Source organism: Rutidosis leptorrhynchoides, chromosome 7 (genome assembly GCF_046630445.1).
Source record: "Rutidosis leptorrhynchoides isolate AG116_Rl617_1_P2 chromosome 7, CSIRO_AGI_Rlap_v1, whole genome shotgun sequence".
Lineage (NCBI taxonomy): Eukaryota > Viridiplantae > Streptophyta > Magnoliopsida > Asterales > Asteraceae > Rutidosis > Rutidosis leptorrhynchoides.
The window spans coordinates 38,772,592-38,790,628 of NC_092339.1; the positions used below are offsets into that span (position 1 = coordinate 38,772,592).

The window sequence follows — 18,037 nt, forward strand, 5'->3', positions numbered from 1 at the left end:
TGAGGGGATGTTTTGTAGGATATGAAGACTTAGTGTTTTTAAGGGAATGATTTTATTGCTTTTTGTTTTGGTACCTACAACTTGGAACATCAATTGCCTATTTATAGGCCTAATATGTCGGTGATCAATCACCTCTAGCATCTTCTTGATTATTTTGACTAGCTATATTTCTACTTACTTCTAGCAAGTACCTACTAAATATCTATTAAATATCTATTACTTACTAATTAATTCTAGACTAATCTAGATTATTTCTTGAAAAACATTAACATTTTAACACTCCTCCTTAATGTTTTCGAGGTTACTCCGAGCATGTTACGTAAGAACTCGAACTTTGGTCTTGGTAGTGCTTTGGTGAATATGTCTGCAATCTGCTCTTCGGTCTTGCAGTATTTTAATTCAATATCTTTCTTGGCGTAGACTTCTCGCAAAAAGTGATATTTGATATCAATGTGTTTTGTTCTACCATGGAAAACTGGATTCTTTGCCATCGCGATTGCAGACTTGTTATCGCAATATATCTTTGTAGCTTCGTCTTGTTTCTCGCCCATATCTTCTAGTATTCTTCTTAGCCATATAGCTTGATTAGCTGAGTTTGCGGCTGCGACGTACTCGGCTTCAGCTGATGATTGTGCCACCGTTTCTTGTTTCTTTGATGCCCATGAGAAGACACCAGATCCAAGTGAGAATGTGTATCCAGAAGTACTTCTCATGTCATCCACCGATCCGGCCCAATCACTATCTGTGTATCCCTGAAGCTTCAAGTCTATAGTGGGCTTGTACCATATTCCGTAGTCCATGGTACCTTGCAAGTATCGTAGTATTCTTTTAGAAGCTCCGTAATGTATTTGAGTAGGGTTTTTCATGTACCTGGATAGCAGACTCGTTGCGTACATGATGTCTGGTCTTGTTGCTGTTAGATATAGCAGACTTCCTATGAGACTTCTGAATCTTGAAGCATCCGCTTTCTCCGATCCATCTTCTTGTCTCATCTTCTCATTGGCAACTAGAGGTGTGGTGACGGTTTTACAACCGTATAGTTTAAACTTTTTCAGGAGATTTTCTGTGTATTTCTTTTGGCATATGAAGATGCCTTCATTTTCTTGACTGATTTCGATGCCAAGAAAATAGCGCATCAATCCAAGGTCACTCATCTCGAACGTTTTCATCATGTCTTCCTTAAACTCTTGTATCATTCTCTCATTGTTTCCCGTATATATAAGATCATCAACATACAAGGAAATAATGAGAGTGTCAGAGTTACCTTGGGTTTTGATGTAGAGTGTAGGCTCACTTTGACTCCTCCTGAAACCTGAACTTGTGAAGTAGCTATCAATGCGGCTATACCAAGCACGTGGCGCTTGTTTAAGTCCATATAAGGCTTTCTTGAGCTTTAGGACTTTTTCTTCTTTTCCTTTTTGAATGAACCCTTGTGGTTGCTCGACGTATATTTCTTCTTCTAGAAACCCATTTAGAAAGGCTGATTTCACATCTAGTTGGTGAATCTTCCACCTTCGTTGAGCTGCTAACGCCACAAGTGCTCTTATAGTATCCAGTCGTGCTACGGGTGCGAAAGTTTCGTTGTAGTCTACTCCAGGCTGTTGTGAATAGCCTTTAGCTACTAGCCTTGCTTTATGTTTTTGTATAGAACCATCAGGATTGAGCTTTGTTTTGTAAACCCACTTTACTCCAATGATTTCTTTATTTTCTGGAGGATCAACTAACTCCCATGTGTTGTTTTTCTCGATCATTCTTATTTCTTCGTTCATAGCAGTCACCCATTTTTCATCTTTGGCTGCAACTTCATAGCTTTCAGGTTCTATAGTTGTGAAGTTGCAAGTCTCGTATACCTCTGTTAACTTTTTGACTCTTCCAGGTGTTGACTCTGGACTTGATTCGTCTTGTGTTAATGGTAATGTTGCCGTCGGAGAAGTTGGAGTAGCAGGGCTCGTTTCTCCGGTACTTTCATCTTGTTCAGACTGCTCCATTTGTAGTGGTTGTTGAGCTGGAGTGTCTATAGATATCCGTGGCAGATATGTTTGTTTTTCAACTTTGTCCTTTTCCCAGTTCCAAGAAGCGTCTTCATCAAACTCCACGTCTCGGCTGATCACGATGTTATTAGTCTTTGGGTTATAGACTCGGTATCCTTTAGACTGTGTGGTGTAGCCCAAGAATATTCCTTTTTCTGATTTTTCTTGGAGCTTGTGACGTTTCTCCTTAGGAATATGGATGTAGCAGATAGATCCAAATACTCGCAGATGTTTCGCCGACGGTTTCCTTCCACTCCATGCCTCTATCGGAGTCTTGTTTTTGACGGCTTTCGTGGGACATCGATTTAGTATATATACAGATGTGTATACAGCTTCAGCCCAGAAACTGTTTGGAAGGCCTTTTTCATGTATCATTGTTTTGGCCATTTCCATTACAGTTCTGTTTTTGCGTTCAGAGACGCCATTTTGTTCAGGAGCGTAACCAACAGTGAGTTGACGCTTAACTCCTTCATCTTCACAGAATTTATTAAACTGTGTAGAGGTGTATTCTTTTCCTCTATCACTTCTTAGTGTTTTTATATAATGGCCACTAGTCTTTTCTACGTAATTCTTGAACTTCTTGAATATAGTAAATACTTCAGATTTTTCACGCATGAAGTACACCCACGTCATTCTAGAATAGTCATCGATAAAGAGAATAAAGTACCTGTTTTGGTTAAGTGACGGGGTCCTCATTGGTCCACAAACGTCGGTGTGCACCAGCTCCAGTATACCTTTCGCTCTCCAAGCTTTGTCACGAGGGAAAGGTTTTCGATGTTGCTTGCCCATCATACAGCTTTCACACGTGTTAGTGATTTCTTCTATGTTAGGCAAGTCTCTCATCATATTCTTCTGTTGGAGGATTTTTAGTGCGTGAAAGTTAAAGTGGCCAAATCTTCGATGCCATAGCCATGATTCTTCAACTTGAACTTTCATGGCTGTGTCTTGGATATACTGCCAACGAAGCGGAAAGTTGCGGTTCTCCATTGGCACTTCGGCTATTAATTTATAGTTATTTTTCTTGTCACGAATAACGCATGATTTGTCTTCGAAGAGTAAAGAGTATCCGTGCTCCATCATTTGACCAACACTTAACAAGTTACTTGCTAGGCTTGGTACTAGAAGAACGTCATTGATAGATCGAGTGACGTTATTAGTTTGAACAGTAATAGTACCTTTGCCTTTAGTATCCACGAGTTCTCCATTCCCTAACTTGACACGGGACTTTACGGAGGTGTTGATACTCTGAAATAGCTTCTCATCTCCTGTCATGTGATTGCTGCACCCACTGTCGATCAACCAAGTATCGTCCCTTTGTTTATTTGCGACATGACAGGCATAGAATAGCTGATTTTTGTTCTCCGGAATATCTTCACTTTCTTCCGTGAAGTTAGCTCGATGATTTTGTTTTAATCGGCAATCTTTTTCTATATGCCCAAATCTTTTGCAATTATTGCATTGTGGCTTCCCTTTGTGGAAACAATCTTTCTCCAAGTGGTTTGTCTTTTTGCAGATACCACATGGAGGATAGTTTTTTCTTCTCTGATCAAACCCGATTCTGGGTTTTTCTCCTCCTCTCGACTTTTCTTCGAGATTTCTTTTCCCCTCATTATTAGATTTCTGAGACCTTATTTTGAGTTTAGACTGAAAGGCACTTTCTAGTGAGTTTTCACTACGCCGACTCAGTCTAGCCTCATATGCTTCAAGAGAGCCAATTAATTCTGTTACTGACAGAGTCTCAATGTTTTTTGACTCTTCAATAGCGGTAATGACATGATCGTATTTTTCGGTCATACTGATAAGTATCTTTTCTACGATCCTCTTATCAGTTATGTTATCTCCATAGGCTCTCATTTGATTTACTATTTCTTTAATTCTAGAATAGTAATCTTTTACGGTCTCGGTGTCTTTCATATTTAAATTTTCAAAATCTCGTCTTAGAGTTAGTAGTTTAACAGATCTCACCTTGACATTTCCTTGAAATTCTTCTTGAAGGATCTTCCACGCCTCTTTGGCTGTCGTAGCTCCCATGATTCGTGGAAAGATAGACGGTGTCAAGGCTTGTTGAATGTAGCCTAGAGCAGCAGCATTTCTTACAACATTTTTGTTGTATTTTTCTTGTTCTTCTGCGGACAGAGTTTCGACGTCTTTTGGAGTTGTAAACCCGACTTCGACAATATCCCACAAGCTTTGTGCTTGGAAATATGTCTTCATTCGGATACTCCAAAAATCATAGTTGTCGCCATCAAAGATGGGGACGGGAATATTGTATGCACCAACGGTAGTCATGGTGTATTCGAACAACGCCCAATATGGCTCTTGATACCACTTGTTAGAATTAGTTGTAGTGTTTTGATTTAGTTGAATGTGATTGATTAGTTTAATTGTTGTTGTAAGTGAGGGGATGTTTTGTAGGATATGAAGACTTAGTGTTTTTAAGGGAATGATTTTATTGCTTTTTGTTTTGGTACCTACAACTTGGAACATCAATTGCCTATTTATAGGCCTAATATGTCGGTGATCAATCACCTCTAGCATCTTCTTGATTATTTTGACTAGCTATATTTCTACTTACTTCTAGCAAGTACCTACTAAATATCTATTAAATATCTATTACTTACTAATTAATTCTAGACTAATCTAGATTATTTCTTGAAAAACATTAACATTTTAACATAAACAAACATCCCACGTGAAACTAATCAATCACCATACCGTTTACTATATAATCCATTAAAATTTATACGATATATAATCATAATTTACCGAGTATATCAACACATTTACTCTAATTACATACCATGACATTGAAATTTATATCAACACATTTACTTCAATTACTTACGTACTAACACATGTTTTATCCAAAGTAAATTCCTTTTAAAGTGAATATACAGACTGCCACTTTTTATGTGTTTCAAGACGGTGAAACATGTAACCACGCATCTTGTGAAACCTGTCCTATATCTGAAGTCACAACATGCTTCAATGCTCCTACTCTACTACCTCGGCTTGTGTAGCTCCTGCTTGCTTGACTTCACCAATTATCTTGCTAAAATTTGGTTCTTTGATCATGTTCCAAAAATACCTCTCAACATGTGGATACTCAGATGTGAAACTCTTAGGCATCGACAACCGAAACCCCACCAACAAGTTGCATGTGGTGATGATATCAGCCAATGTCACTGAATCACCAACTAGAAATGTATGTGATGCAAGATGTTTGTTTAGAGTACCGAGAGCTTTCTTCACGCCATCAATAAAAAATGCATCAGCCTTCAAAAACACGCATATTTATTAGTTGGAGCTTTCATAAATCAATTATTAAACTGTAATAAATATCTAAAAAACAAGTACGAACGTTAAGTTACAAGAAAACCAAAACTGTAAAATGGCTCAGCTTTTCCATGTTATAGTCTTATAGAGTTATAAATTAATTCAAGCCGTGATTCAATGAACATGACAATAATTAGTGTGTGAAACTTGAATATGCTACAATAGTCATTTCAAACTACCAAACAGATGTAGTTTTAGACGGTGTATATGACAGTTTACTAGTGTATAAGCACAGGCGGAACATAAGCCCCATCTGGTTTTTTCAGAAAAAATAAAATTACACTGCAAATTTTTTTTTATATCCAAACAATAAGTTTTTTTTTAGTTTTTACCCCTCATGTCACAAATTTACCCCCTTGTAGTTGGGTTCAAGTTCCGTCACTATGTATAAGGTTGTTGATTAAATACGTTTGACGAAAGAATAAAAAAGGCATAATAAGTGACTTACAGATTTGATGTGTGACCCATATTCCATTCTTGATGCGACCAGACACCTGAAATTTGCATCAAGCGTAGATGAAGAAAAATCAATCCACTGCTCAATTTGGCCCTGTAGGTTGTTTAGAGAACACAAAAGTTACATTTGTAAGTACTAATATTTCTTTTCATCACAACAAAGAGAGAATAAAAAAACTTGCATATTCTATGGGTGAAGTGTTGGTTTATTTTGACTGGTAGAAGATATGTGTATCCCACATAGGTGGGAGGAAGATGTGAGGGGTGAGTGACTTGGTTATATAAGAGGGGCTAAGTCTTCATTCCAAATTGCACCAATCAATACACTTTAAGTATTTGATATAGTGTATATATCTCTTTGGGGGCCGGTGGTTTTTCTCCTGTTTTGGAGTTTCCACGTTAAATCTTGTGTTGTGTATTGTTTTTATTTCTTTACTATTATTGTTGGGCTGGGTGGTGGGAATTAGTGAGACCGTAATTTTCCAACAACTGGTATCAGAGCGTCAGGTTTGACGGGGGTCTCGGTTATAGGAGTCGGAGTATGCTCTGTGGTTGCCACGGGAGTGGATCGTCCACATCAGAAACGAGTTCTATTGATCGTATAGGGTATCTGGTTAGACAATATTTTTCTGATTCGTAGTAATAGTTGGATTTGTTAGTGGCCTAGTTGTGGATTTCCGATTTAAAGGGTCCTGACTACCTGCTACATCTTTTGGTTATTCGAAACGTGGGCAAAATCAGAGAAAGTGTTGTTTATAGGATACGGATACGATGTCGAAGTTTAGTCCAATGAGGTTTGATGTTGAGAAATTTGATGGGATGATCAATTTTGGCTTATGACAGGTTCAAGTCAAGGATGTGTTGATTCAGTCCGGGTTACACAAGGCATTGAAAGGTAAACCCACCTTTGTTCCCGGCAGTGATTCTAGCAGTAAGTTCGATGAAGAAGAATGGGATGATATGGATTTGAGGGCAGCAAGTGCGATTCGTTTGTGTCTTGCAAAGAACGTGCTTGCAAATGTGCACGGGTTATCAACGGCAAAGGAGCTTTGGGTTAAACTAGAGCAGTTGTACCAGGGCAAGGGCATCTCAAATCGATTGTGTCTTAAAGAACAATTTCATACTCTGCGTATGGATGGGGGTTCAAAGATTTCAGATCATCTAAGTATTCTTAACGGTATTGTTTCAGAACTGGAGGCTATTGGAGTTAAAACGGATGATGAAGATAAAGCTTTGAGGTTGATATTATCTTTATCATCGTCTTATGAACACATGAAACCTATTTTGATGTATGGGAAGAAAACTCTGAAGTTTGAAGACGTTACTAGCAAGCTCCTATCCGAGGAGAAAAGACTGGAAGGTAACGGGGTCTCGTCATCAGGAGATATAGTGTTGTGTTCGGATAGGCAGAAGAGAAACTCTAGAAAGAATCTGACATGCTGGAAGTGCGGGAAGACTGGGCATGTAAGGGTTAATTGTCCAGGTGGAGCTAATCCGGCAAATGGCTCCAAAGATGCTAACAAGATCTCCGTCGTTACGGAGAGTGACGAATTCTTCTGAAGTCACATCATCCTCATGGTGTGTCCGCGCCACTGTGGAAAGGGATGTTTGTTAGCGGTTCCACAATTACACATGGGCATTGGTTTGGCATTTATGCAGGTTGTGTGGTGGAAACTGATGTTGTAGCTGATGGGACTTTCGGGAAAGCCAAACAGGGAAGTTGCACCATAAAGTTTCAGCTGGTTGTTCAACAACATGTGCCGAGGTAAAATGCTTGGAATGTGATATTCTAAGTGCTATACTCTTAATGGTGGAGTATGATAATTCTGTTAAGAGTTATGATTGTCTGTGATGACAATGATTGTCGGGTATTGACAATGTTTGATGAAGATGCAAATTTTATTTCTTGGGTTAGAGATAATGTCAACGGCATGAAGATGAGGATCTTGAAGTTGTCGTCGAGGAAGCATCTACGTCGGTTATCTTCGCAATGTGGAAGTATGGTTATCTTCTTCTATCCAAAAGGTGGAGATTTGTTGGTTTATTTTGGCTGGTAGAAGATATGTGTATCCCACATATGTGGGAGGAAGATGTGAGGGGTGAGTGACTTGGTTATATAAGAGGGGCTAAGTCTTCATTCCAAATTGCACCAATCAATACACTTTAAGTATTTGATTATTTCTTTCTTTCTTACCCTTGTTTGAGAGTTGTATTAGTTAAATATTTTGGAGAGTGTAGTTGGCTTAAGAGAGTCGTCTATATCATTGTAACAATTTGTGATATAGTGTATTTCTCTCTTTGGGGGCCGGTGGTTTTTCTCCTATTTTGGAGTTTCCACGTTAAATCTTGTGTTGTGTATTGTTTTTATTTCTTTACTATTATTGTTGGCCTGGGTGGTGGGAATTAGTGAGACCGTAATTTCCCAACATGAAGATCCAAAGAGAGGGCTTCCATGGGCAACTGCAACAACCAAAAACACAAAATAAGCACCACAACCAAAACGACAAAGTAAGAACCACAACAAAAACTAAAAAAATAGACAATAAAAAGCTAATTTGTTACTCACCATAGCGAGCAATTGCATTACTCTCAAATACAGGTCCATCGGGAGTCTCAAGGATAGGAAACTGCATCAATGATGTAAATAGTTAAGTTTTAAGAACCACGTAATAAACCTAGGGACGTAGTGGAATTATTTAATGTAGCTTTTGATTTAGTAGACCACAATAATCCTACGAAAAACATACACAGCAAATGGGGTTCATCCTGAGTTTCTCAACACCAGTATGAAAAATATCAGACAATTTGACTTCAACACCAACATATTCTGCAGCAATCAGTGTCTTGTACGCATCCGTATTTCGCCTTCCAGCATGCATAATCTGCAAACATGTGATGGAAATGGAATGGATATAATAAAATAGAACTAAACATATACACGAAAACAATATACAAGACAACTATAAAAACAACCAACTTAGTAATACTCTATAATTAAAATTTACATCAGATTAAACTCAGACTAGTTAAATAAATAACACAAGTACTCAAATGATGAAAACATTAACATCTGTGTTCAACAATTTAATCTCGTTATTACAAAATGAATTAAACATTATATTATGTGATCTTTATTATTATTATCTTAATCTTAATTATACATTATACATTTTTATAATTGCATTAACTTTGCATATATGAATTAAACTTAAAGATTAACAGCAATAAAAACTAACCAGCGCCATTGCTTAAAGAAAGATCGCCTTTCAATACCGATATGAATCGTAACCTGATTCTGAATATGAATTGAGATATTTAGATGAAAACCAGTATATATAATAAATATTTAATTTAATCTAATCCGTACCTGATACTGGAGAGTTTAGGGTTTACTTTAACGGCATGTAAGTGGTTGAGTTTAGGGATTATACAAGGCGAGTATACGCTATTAAGTCGGGCTCCTTACCCCCATTACGAAATTATAAGAGCACACCGAGTCGTGGCTACAATCCGACGCCGGGGACGGTGGGAGTGTCGACTTCGTCCGACGTTTTCCCGGTGTTAAAACTCGTCATTCGGCCTCATCATGTGAACGATTTCTCCTATTTTAACTTTAGTGTTAAATCTCAGTATTATGAATGATACTAAAATTTAGGGGTGAGCATAGTGCAGGTTGGGGCGGTTTTACCCCAAAACCACACCCATAACCATTATTGCGGTTAACTAATTTTCTTAACCATTGGGTGCGGTTAAAAGCGGTTTGGTTAATATGGTTAAATTGGTTAATGATTAATTATAAAACGGTTAATTTGGTTAACCATTTACGAAAAAAATAAATAAATTTAATAAGTTTGTTTCTATACTACATAAATAATATTTTAATATGAGACTAAGTCATTGTCTCATATTTTTAATCGAAAATAAAAGTAGATCAATGTCGTTTTTACACTCTAAATTGATGCAAAAGACCATAAATTAGACAAAACATAAGTTCACGTAAAGTTCTTGATAAATAAACTTTCCTTTAAACTTTATTCTCCCTTCATCCGAAAGTCGCAGATCAAAGTGTCTTTCATTAGTGTGTTTCCATTTGGTATAATTAATATCTATTAACTTTTCCTAACTTAAACGTCAAAATAATGTTACACATTGATTTAAAAGGTTAGATATTTTAACATGTTGATCATCTTCCATAAAAATGATCATATATAAAATACTAAATGGTACGGGTGCGGTTAATTCGGTGCGGGTACCTATTATTTCCGTAACCGACCCACAAAGTGCGGTTAATTCAAAAGTGTTAACCAAACCCGCAGTTATCCATTTGGTTTGGTTAATTTGGTGCGGTTTTATTGGTTAATATAGTTATGGTTCGGTTAATGCGGTTTTTTGCTCACCCCTACTAAAATTGAACACCTAGTTCGGTGTTATGACTCCTCGTACTCTAACAGCTCAATCTATCTTTCTCTCTCTCTTCTCTCCCGCCTATTAAAAGAAATACTACGTAGCTAATTAGTTAATCTCTCTTGAAAATGTTGAATATCACCCGTAATGGTGTGTTTGGTACACAGCTCAGCTTCTTGAAGCTATGGAAGCTTATTGGAGCTTGAGCTTATGATTTTAATAAGTTCTAAGTCATAAGCTTTATTTGGTAGACATAAAAAATAGAACTTATGAAAATCATAAGCTCTTAAAAAATAAGCTAACTCTAGTAGCTTATGAAAAAAAATAAATAGAGCTTATGAACTGGAAAATAAGCTCCAACTAGTTTATCAAACACTTATAAAAAATAATAAACTCCATTTACCAGCTTTAAATATAAGTTCAAGCTCCATCTTTAGCCTATAAGCTCCAGCTCCAGCTATAAGTTCCAGCTTCTGCTAGTTTCATCCAAACACACCATAAATCCATTTTTTTAGTTCTAATCTCGCCATTTAATTTCTTTCTTAGCTAAGAATTTTCTTTTCATTTCTCTGAATATATATATATATATATATATATATATATATATATATATATATATATATATATATATATATATATATAATAGATCAAATGATCGGTGGTGATATATTGAGCAGATCATACGGATATATTGTAGAAATACTAGGTCACAAACGAACAAAACTCATTAATTGTCGCTTAGTGCGTCCTACACATTGAAAGAGAGCGAGCACTATTGAAATTGCAAAAAAAATTACGCATAAAACAAACCACCTAACATTAGCCTATCACACACATATAAACCCGATCCTGTATCCAACCCCGCATCCGTCACTCTTCAAAAACCACATAATCAAAACGTTCACCGGGCATCCCAAGAACATTTGGCCCGAGGTCTGCAAACCAAATAAGTCTCTCGTATCCGATAAACACCAAGTCCACTCCGAACAACAACCCACAGAAGCACTGAGCCCACCAATTAAAAACCAACCCCCGTTCGGGCTGAGAAAAGACCCCGAGAGACCACCCCAGCAAACATCAATTTTCCAACGTCAACCAAGTCAACTTAGTCGGCAACGACACTGAATCCACCCGAGTAGACTCGACGACGGGATAAATTGAATGAACGAACCAGACGAGCAGCAACTAAACAGAACAACACACAGAATCACACCATATAGACACCAGGCCATTTCCACATGTTTTTAAAAATATTTACAAAGCCGAAAACCCTTAGCAAGTAACAAAACAGTAGTTTGCTACCGCCGGCAGCAGCCAAGGACAGCCAACCACCACCAGCACCATCGTAGACCCCCGACAACCACTGGCTAAATTTAAACTTAATCTTTATATGATTTCGAGACGATAAGCAAAGTCTATATTGTTGAGTCTAAAAATTTTAAACTGTTTTCATACAACCATTTAACTTTTGACCTTTCCAGGCGATTCACGAACAATTGTTTGTAAAGGAATATGTGTATAAGAATGTGATTATAAATTGAAATTTATATAATATAAATTAAACATTAGAATTAAATATGTAAAATAAGATATAAAATAATTAAGTATAAATTAAAATGAATTTATATATAAACATATATATGATTGTTAGTAATAGTTATTATAATGTAATGTATATAGAATATATATATATATATAAATGTTGATACATTATTATATAGAATAAGTATTACATAAATAATAAATGTAAAGTTAATATATTATATGTAAATACAAGTTAAAGTATAAATGTTGTATTATGATCACTACTTTCACTAAGGTTAATATTAATATTAATGTTGGTATTATTAATATTATTATTTTTAATATATATAAATATGAAATATGATAAATGTAATTTATTATTGCTATTGTATCATTATTTATTCTTATTATAATTAATATAATTACAATTAGTATTATTAGTATTAGTAATATTATTATTATTATTAAGTCTATTATTATTATATTTTGTATTTACTTTGATATTATTAATAATGTATTTATTAACTTATACTAATTATATAAGTATATGTATTATATAAAGTAGGAATCAAAAATCAGTCACAGGTTGCTATCTTACTGTTTTAAATATCCAAAATTCGTACAATTTGATTCTCAAACAACATCAGTAACAACAAAATTGGTTAGGAATCGATAGCAACTTTTATATTTTTATATTTATTCATGTCCTTGAATTAAACTGTTAAAAAATCGACTTATCCATAAAACCTAATCAATTGGTGATGTAGGAGTACTCAACAGACTTACATTATCATTTTTCAACTCCAATTATCACATACAGCTTTTATTTATGTCAAATTAAATCAAAATTTAAGAAACCCAGTCGAACGACCCTGTTTTAATTCAATTTTCAAACAACTTGATTTCTTAACGAATTTCAAAAAGTGTTAATGCCATATTGTTAGGAAACTTTACTAAAAACTATCTGGAAAGTTTTAGGATCCAATTTTATCTATTGAATTTCAATTTACGAGTCAAAGTTTAGAATCCAAAAGTTAAAGGTTATGTTCTTGATAAAAATTCGACTTTGTTTGAAAGATTTTTGAGCAATTGATGAATCAGAAAGTTTTAAGGAACGATTTGAAACCCTTTTCATGTTGAGAGTATTGTATGAAACGGACTGAAATTAAAAATAAGGTATTGAGTTTATCAAATCCATGTCGAGCTGTTATAGCGGTTTTAATTTATTTCTATTTCTTTTATTTGTTAAATGCAAAACGTCACAAATGATAGCTCAAAAGTTCGTTTGAAAAATCCTTAAACTAAATCGTTAATTTATTTACTAGTATGATTTTGGTTCTGGTTAGATTGGGTTGTGGAGAAGAAGAACAGGTTATTCATACGGGTTATAATTATTTAAAATCAATTTAATTCAGAAAAACTACATTGGTGCAATGGTTAATGGTGTTTCGGGTTTAGCTAGAGGTTGCGGGTTCGAGCCCGGGTGTGGTCTGTTATCTTTTTGAAACACATTTTTTTTTAGGTAGCCCTTTTATTTATTATTATTATTATTATTATTATTATTATTATTATTATTATTATTATTATTATTATTATTATTATTATTATTATTATTATTATTATTATTGTTATTATTATTGTTATTGTTATTGTTATTGATAATATTAGTTGTATTGTCAAAAATTATTAATTACTAATGTTATTACTAATTATTACATAGGTATTATTATTATTAAAAGTTATGATCATTGCTATTATTATTAGTATTATCATTATTTTGAACCTAATACCAATTACCAATATAAATATTATTATTAGTATCGTTTTATAAATTGATAGTATTATTATGGTTATTATCAACAAAAGTAATTGTAACAAGAATCATTACTGACGTTATCGTTATTTTCATTAATATTAGTATTAGTATCATTTCGTAACCAATAGTATAGTTATTATTATTACTAAACAAAAGTGTCATTATTATCAAAATCATTATTCTCATTACCAATACTATTAAATTGTTCACTTTATTAAAAACTACTATTATTATTATCATTATTATGAAACTTATTATAAAAATTATCATCGATATTATCATTTATAGAATTAGTAATACTATTATCATTGTTATGAGATTCATTATAAAAACTATCATTAATAATATCATATATATAATTATTAACACTATCACTATTATTATTATCCTTAAATCAGAAATATTAATTATTATTGTTTTGTAAACAAAAGATATATATATATATATATATATATATATATATATATATATATATATATATATATATATATATATATATATATATATATATATATATATATATATATATATATAAGTATATTACAATTTCATAATAATATGTTTTATTATATATCAAAGAAGCATTATAATACATTATAAGTATTAATAAAAATCGTATATAAATATTAATCATAATACATAACTAAATATATATATATATAAGTGTGTTCAATTACAACTTTGAATTTTAATAAATATATGAATAATATAGGTTCGTGAATCCGAGGTCAACCCTGCATTTGTTCAATATCGTTATATGTATTTTTACTACAAAATACATTAGGTGAGTTTCATTGATCCCCTTTTACTCTTTATATTTTTGGGGCTGAGAATACATGCAAATGCTTTAGTAATTGTTTTACAATAATTATATGTGTGAGTTTCATTACTCCCTTTTTAATTGCTTTGCAATTTACATTTTTGGGCTGAGAATACATGCGCTACTTTTATAACTGTTTTACGAAATAGACACGAGTAAATGAAACTACATTCTATGGTTGGATTATTAAACTGAATATACCCCTTTATAGTCTGGTAATCTAAGAATTAGGGAACAGACACCCTAATTGACGCGAATCCTAAAGATAGATCTATCGGGCCCAACAAGCCCCATCCAAAGTACCGGATGCTTTAGTACTTCGAAATTTATATCATGTCCGAAGGAGGATCCCGGAATGATGGGGATATTCTTATATGCATATTGTTAATGTCGGTTACCAGGTGTTCAATCCATATGAATGATATTTTTGTCTCTATGCATGGGACGTATGTTTATGAGAAATGGAAATATGAAATCTTGTGGTCTATTAAAATTATGAAATGATTATTTATGTTAAACTAATGAACTCACCAACCTTTTGGTTGACACTTTAAAGCATGTTTATTCTCAGGTACGAAAGAAATCTTCCGCTGTGCATTTGCTCATCTTAGAGATATTACTTGGAGTCATTCATGACATATTTCAAAAGACGTTGCATTCGAGTCATTGAGTTCATCAAGATTATTATTAAGTGCATTATAGTAATATATACTACGAAGTGGTATGCATGTTGTCAACTTTCGATGTAATGAAAGATTGTCTTTTCAAAAACGAATGCAATGTTTGTAAAATGTATCATATAGAGGTCAAGTACCTCGCGATGTAATCAACTGTTGTGAATCGTTTATAATCGATATAGACTTCGTCCGGATGGATTAGGACGGGTCATCACACTAAGTGTGATGATTTTTCTTTTAAATTAGTGGTAGCTAAGGTTCATTCCGTGTATTGATCTGTTTTACATATTTTCATCTTGTGTAGGTGTCAAAATGGGCGGCCTATGTGAACTTGGTTGAAGCAATTCATTCCCGCCTTATCGGAAACACTTCGTCCTAAAAGGTCATTTTTCTATTACAATTTTACCAATAAAAATAATAATTATGTCAATAATTTGATTGTATCTTCTCGTGATGCTTCTTTATTTGCGGAGGTATATTTTAATTTTAGCTGCTGCATATAAGTATCAAGTTTAATTTAGTTGCTGCTGCATATATGTTGTATCGTTACTAATGTATTCTATTTTTTTATGTGGCAGTTGTTACGTTCTAGGACCATATATGTGGTACATACCCAGTTTATATATTTTTTTTTCCAGGTATATGTTATCAGATGTTAAGGAAGTATCAAAAATTGAGATGGCTATTTAAAACAGTTGCTCTATATTCTTGCCAAAAGTTCAACAACAATGGAGATATAATATATAAAAGTCACTATACTCATAGGTAAGAAAAAATTCATCCTCTAAAAGTTTGTATTTAATTTCTTATTTTATAACTCTATGTAACTCTTTAATTTCTAATTTTATAACTCTATATAATATTTTTGAATTTTTAGCAGTTTCAAGTATTAAAGTGTGCTTATATGTGAACCTTTAATCGTATGCTCTATAACAGCCACTAAACATTTCAAATTTGTTTATAGTTTCCTTTTTCAGTCATGTGACCTTTTTCGAGAGAACACGGGTGTATAATTCACGCATTCTCGGTAATTTAACCTTGCTAACAGGTTAGTGGATAAAACTGTCAAGCTAATTTTACAAAAATAAATAGTGCATGTGCAAGAATTACATAGCCTACTTTTATAAATCTTTTCCCTGTTCTTTCTTTTTGCTAATGCCTAGGTTCATGATGGTGTTGTAGAAGATTTAGCATGGCATTTGAGGAATGAGTATTAATTTGCTCATGCATGGATGACCAATATGAGCATGTATGGGATCTTTGGTGTCCATCAGTTAAGAAAGGCTGTCCGGGTTGTGATTAACAATCAAAGTGAGTTAAGGACATGACTCATCTTGAATTATCCTAATATCTACCTTCTACGTGATAGTAAAAGAAAGTGAAAATTAGCTAATCAATATAGAAATTTATCGATATCAGACATAGACGTTAGATGATTTCACTTGATTCAAATCTCACCATTCATTCTCTTAATTAGTTAACAATACTTTATGGATAAGGTCAGATTTTCCCTTCACTTTGATCTATGATTTTTTTTGTTATATGACTTTTAGGTCAGTTTTTTTTTTTTTTTTTTTTTTTTGTGTATTATGGAATTTTTATTGATTAATAGTTTTAATTTTTTTCGATTTTGCTCCATAAGGTAGAGATATGGATTTGATGTATGATGTTATACTATTTTGATTAGTAATGCGTTTGAGTATCATGATTCAATTTAAAGCATAATTCTAGCATAGTATTATGTTATTAGACATGAAAGTATTACAATTTATAACTACTGTTGATTGAGGATAAAAATGTGCATGTTCATTTTTAGGGGTGATGGTCAAGAGACCTATGCATAATCCAGCGATTGATCTATTTCGCTATCTGAAAAGTTAATTCTCTAGCCCTATTCATAACAACATCGGTGATCGAGTCATATCACAGTCACAAATTGGATAGGGTTATACACTCCATTGGTATATGAAAAATCACTTTCGAATCATGTCAAACATTCAATTTGCTGATTTAGTGTTTAAAACATTTGATCAACATTCAATTTTGTTTATTTTCATTTGTTGCTTCTATGAAATTGATTTGTTCACCATGAATTTCAGGTATGTCAAATTTGATTTATCTTTTTTTCATATGAATTTAGGGTTCATAGGATCGACTATAACCTCAGGTATGACGATTATATTTTAGGGTTTAGGTTTAGGGTTTAAGGTTTAGATTCTAGAGTATAGGGTTTATATTTTAGGGCTTAGGGTTTAGGGTTAGTGTAGTGTTTTTAGGGTTTAGGTTATGGTTCAGGGTTTAGGGTTTAGATTTAGGGTGTAGGGTTTAGAGGTTAGGTTTAGGGTTTAGATTTAGCGTTTAGGGTTTAGGTTAGGGTTTAGGGTTTAGATTTATGGTTTAGGGTTTAGATTCTAGGATTTATGGTTTATATTTTAGGCATTAGGGTTTAGGTTTAGAGTTTTTAGGGGTTAGGGTGTAGAGTTTAGGTTTAGGGTTTAGATTTAGGGTTTAGGTTTATGGTTTTGGGTTTAGATTTAGGGTTTACATTGTAGGGTGTAGGGTTTTGGGTTTAAATTTAGGGTCTAGGTTTAGGGTTTAGATTCTAGGGTTTATGGTTAGGGTTTAGAGTTTATAGGGGTTAGGTTAGAGTTTAGGGTGTAGGGTTTAGAGTTTAGGTTTAGGGTTTAGGGTTTAGGGTTTAGTTTAGGGTGGAGGGTTTAAATTTAGGGTTTATATCTTAGGGTAGTTCAGGTTTAGGATTTAGAGTTTAGGTTTAGGGTTTTGGGTTTAGATTTAGGGTTTAGGTTAGGGTTTAGGGTTTAGATTTCAGGGTTTAGATTTTAGGGCTTAGTGTTAGGGTTTAGATTTAGGGTTTAGAGTTTAGGTTTAGGGTATAGGGTTTAGATTTTAGGGTTTAGGTTTAGGGTTTTGAGTTTAGATTTACGGTTTAGGTTAGAGTTTGGATTTTAGGGTT

General features: G+C 33.7%; 1 long non-coding RNA gene across 1 annotated transcript; it reads left to right on the forward strand.

Annotated features, from left to right (window-relative positions):
- Nucleotides 1-15,396: 15,396 nt before the first annotated feature.
- Nucleotides 15,397-16,559, forward strand: LOC139856965 (uncharacterized). Its single transcript, XR_011762273.1, has 4 exons — nt 15,397-15,445; nt 15,702-15,828; nt 16,028-16,111; nt 16,227-16,559. It is a non-coding gene; the product is annotated as an uncharacterized lncRNA (long non-coding RNA).
- The last annotated feature ends 1,478 nt before the right edge of the window (nt 16,560-18,037 follow it).